Genomic DNA, 4,666 nt, shown 5'->3' with positions numbered 1-4,666 from the left:
GCGATAATACGAAATGTATAATGAATTAAAATCGACGAATACATACAATATTATACCGTACTAGGCTAATCTAGCTCTTATTGAAAATCTATTTTCTATGCGATGTTTCGGTGAGGGTGGCACATCGAACCCAAGGAAGGTTGAATGGGTATGTAATGTATACACAAATATATATATATATTTTTCGGTGTGTTTAAAAAGGATAGAAGGAGAAATCGTTTATGGCGTCTTTTTTTTCTTCCTTTCGAAATAAATAGCAATTGACTAGTTAGTCGACTATATAAAGTTTTGTTTGAATTTTCAGTTTTGATTTAATTATTTTTTCCGCCGTTCTCTCCCCATATTATAGGTTTTCTCTGCATTAAAAAAAGAAGAAGAAAGAATCGGAACTCAATAGAATATTTTGTATTCATCATACATTATATATACATAGTACCGGACGCCCTCATATCGTAATAAATTAAACGGTATAACGTACGTTGAACCAAATTTAATATGCTTCTCCGGCAAATGAACCGAATCAAAGTCGCAGGGTTGGATTAGAGAGACAGTACACCGTATATTATCAGAGTACATGTACATGTACATCTATATTTATATATTGAACGGTTTGATTACATTTTATTATAAAATTTGTGACATTAATTGAATTAAGTGATATATGATCGTCCTTATCTCACACCATATGGGCATTAAATTCAATTAGAAAATTTAATTTCAGCGAACCATTTGATGTATATAATAAGTATGGAACACATCTATGGAATGCTTGAAATTCTAGATATCGGGTTGCATTTGAAAGTTCCGAAAACAATATACTATGCAGTTTGAAACTAATCGCACCTGTGATATCTTTATACCCCGTATACTTCAAGCGTATTGGTTTTGCACATAGCAATTACACCTTTATACGTATTCGATATCTGAATCGGACAGTTATGTGTAAGTTGTACGCTACGGCTATATATAAAATTTCTGTTTGAAGCGGGTAACACACTAACTAACAAGGGCGCATCAATGTTTTATGTATAAATTCAACAAATTATTATAGTGACGAGTCTCTATTACATTGTTTATAATAGCTAAAATAGAAAGTATAATCCCCACAAAATTGACGAGGATTTTTTTTTTATTATTAAATATCGAAAATGTGTTCGACTGAAAGAAGTAAACGAACTGATCCGTTGTAAAAGTGGTTTTGTACGCTTCACTCGGCGCATCGAACTTTGAAAAACTGTTAGCGATTGTAACAACAAGAAAACAGAAAAGAGAAGAGAAAAGGAAAACTTGTGGCTTTTAGACAGTGGGTATTTGGTCAAAGAAAGCCTTTTGTGTGCACGGTAATATTTCGTCCAAAGTGTTGACTGGGTGTTTTTAGGACATGTGTGTTTTGTTTGTGTTTGCCGTGAAATAGTTTTTTTTTCTAACTAAATCCAATACTTTTTTTGGATGAGTGATTGGTAGCATCCGAGTTCCGCATTTTCAAAATAACATATACAATTCCAGCTGTATTTTTTATCGATAGAGTTTTGGAAATAAGGTATACCGTACGAAGAAAGTAATTGATTCCGAATCGGTCTCTGATTTTAAATAGATGTTTGAAATTTTCAAAGTCAATTTTGACCAATTTCCTGGGGGCTGACGAGTATCCAATTACTATTTTTTTCACCTTATTTCATGACTAAAAACATCCAATCAACACTTTGACCGAAATATTATCGCGCACGCAAAATACCAACGGCCCCCGGTCTATATATATATGTGAAAAACTGATAAATAAAATATTCAAAATTACGAGCGAATGTGGGGAAAGGTTCAGTGTGTAGGCCGTTGTGGTAGAGTGTTTTTTGTTGTTGTAATATTAACGAATTTTCAATTTCGATAAGGCTTCGTGAATCAATTAATTCAATTCAATTATTTCTTAACAAACTATGAATTAATTTATTTACAAATTTTTGTTTAGGAAAAAACCAAGACTCCATTAAAATTGACGAATGAAACTTATTTGCATTGTTGTGCAACATTCTTCAATGAAATAACATTCAAATATTTTGTTTTGCCTTGTCTCAGTTTTTTGCCTTCTACTTCACTTGCAAGAGACAATATACGACAGGACATGTTTCGCAGAGCTTTAGACACTCGGTTGCGAATATGCTAATTCTTATGAAATTTAATTTGTCTGTTCAGTTTAATACGTCGTGTTGTGCCAGAGTAAATTTGCCCGACGAAATATTCGTACTGCGTCTTCTCATTGCAATTAATTTCTTTGAAAGCATTACTACAATCCTAATGAAGCTAGGGGTGTAATTTAAAAATCGACGTCTAATGGAAGAAGTTTGAAATCAAATTTTACCAAAGTTTTGATTTGGATAATTTTCAACGTAGAACGTTTTTTGAAATTGATTCCAAAATTGTATTGTTCTGTTATCTGCAAGCGAGGTCATTTGAGAAGGCGTACTACTTATTGAGAGAGGGATTCTTTTGAAAAACAGAATCTTGAAATCGGAAGCATTTTCCATTGGACTTTTTTATATGTGCCTGAATTGGTATTGGTCCCTAGAACCTAAAACCACTTTCAAAAAAATTCTTCGAATCTTGTGTGGCTAGTGGGAGGTGATCGAAAACTGAAAACATGCACTTTTCTTACAAAAATTTCTCCAGTTACACGAGCCGTACAGGGTCGTGTGGGGTGTCATTAGAAAGGTAATTGCATGTACTAATGGGAAAAATAGGGTCTTGTTGGGTTTAAAATTCATCCACACTGAGATATGTGCAGTTGAAGTTTTCAGCCGAAAAAAGACTGACAACTTGCACTTTTCTTACAGAAATTTCTCGAGGTACATGAAACGTACATAGTCGTGTGGGGTGTCATTTGAAAGGTAATTGCATGTACTTTTAGGAAAAATAGAGCTTACAGAAGTTTGGTAGCATCTTCGATGCAATATAAGCACTTAAACATTTCAACTTCACATAACTCATCGAAGATGCTACCAAAGTTCTGTAAGCTCTATTTTTCCTAAAAGTACATGCAATTACCTTTCAAATGACACCCCACACGACCATGTACGTTTCGTGTACCTCGAGAAATTTCTGTAAGAAAAGTGTAAGTTGTCAGTCTTTTTTCGGTTGAAAATTTCAACTGCACATATCTCAGTGTGGATGAATTTTAAACCCAACAAGACCCTATTTTTCCCATTAGCACATGCAATTACCTTTCTAATGACACCCCACACGACCCTGTACGGCTCGTGTAACTGGAGAAATTTTTGTAAGAAAAGTCCATGTTTTCAGTTTTCGATCACCTCCCACTAGCCACACAAGATTCGAAGAATTTTTTTGAAAGTGGTTTTAGGTTCTAGGGACCAATACCAATTCAGGCACATATAAAAAAGTCCAATGGAAAATGCGTCCGATTTCAAGATTCTGTTTTTCAAAAGAATCCCTCAGAGCCATCTGTTGAAAAGCTTCATGTAAACAGCGTCCTTTGTATAAACTAAACCTCAATTTATGTAATCATTATTGAATGGAATTCACATTGAGACATATGTTGGACTGCACGTTGTCGCGCTTTTTGCAGTTCTTCAATCATTACGGGTTTTCTTTACTATTTTTAATTAATTAGAAGTGTTTTTAAATAAATTCCACTTGGGAATGTTTTGAATATCAATTTCAATAATAAAATAATGGTCCCAAAGCATCTATATGTGTAAATAATGTGAAATTCTACATCTTTTGTGCTCAGTGTAGAGCTGTTTTAAAACGTTGTTATCATTCGTTTCATAAATTATTTTAAACATTTTTTTTCTGCAATTTGGTGATGAAAGGTCCAAACTTTAATATTCCAACTCATGTCTCAATGTGAATTCCGTTCAATAATGATTACACAAATTGAGGTTTATTTTATACAAAGGATGCTGTTTACATGAAGCTTCCAACAGATGGCTTGTTCAGTAAGTAGTATACCCTCTTAAAAGAATTGAAGTCCTAAAAGTAAATGAAAAACGTCGCACTCCTTTGTGATGATGCATGAAGGTATTGTGGACTGCCAATGAACTTTTGGAAGCTTTGATTCTACGAATATACGAAAAAGCTTATATATTTTCTGTGGTTTTCCACGAGAGGCGGATAAAATAGAAGAAAAAAATTCAACCAAAAACCCTTAGAAAATTCTTTGAAATTTTTTGAAAACTAGAAAATCCTTTCATCAGAAATTCAACAAAATCGAAGAAAATCCTCAAAAATTGATGGAAATTCTAGCAAAACCTGTAGAGAAAATCCTCTTACACTCATAAAAACTCTTTTTCTTTTCTTTTTTGAATAGTTTTTCATAGAAATTCACAAATAGCTGCCCCTCGCTTTTTCGTTTCGTTTCGGAACCTACTGGTCTTTTCCGCAGTTTTCATACACCATTGATGTTTATTCTCATCCAAAAGCATCGATGTGTAGCCTTAATGTTGCGGTCACTGCACGATCAGCTCTTTTGGTATGGAAAGACCATGCACAGCAACCAACAATGGACTATTGGATCTTAAGATATTTTCTTCTCTAATCTATTCTAATCTAGTCTAAGAAATCTCTTGGCATACGCAATCGTTTCATCGCTGGTCCCTATCCCTGTTGGATGCAAACAATAAACACAAAACACCCTGTGTCGGGCACTAAATAG

This window comes from Bradysia coprophila, assembly GCF_014529535.1.
Source record: "Bradysia coprophila strain Holo2 chromosome X unlocalized genomic scaffold, BU_Bcop_v1 contig_173, whole genome shotgun sequence".
NCBI lineage: Eukaryota > Metazoa > Arthropoda > Insecta > Diptera > Sciaridae > Bradysia > Bradysia coprophila.
This window is presented reverse-complemented; position numbering follows the sequence as displayed.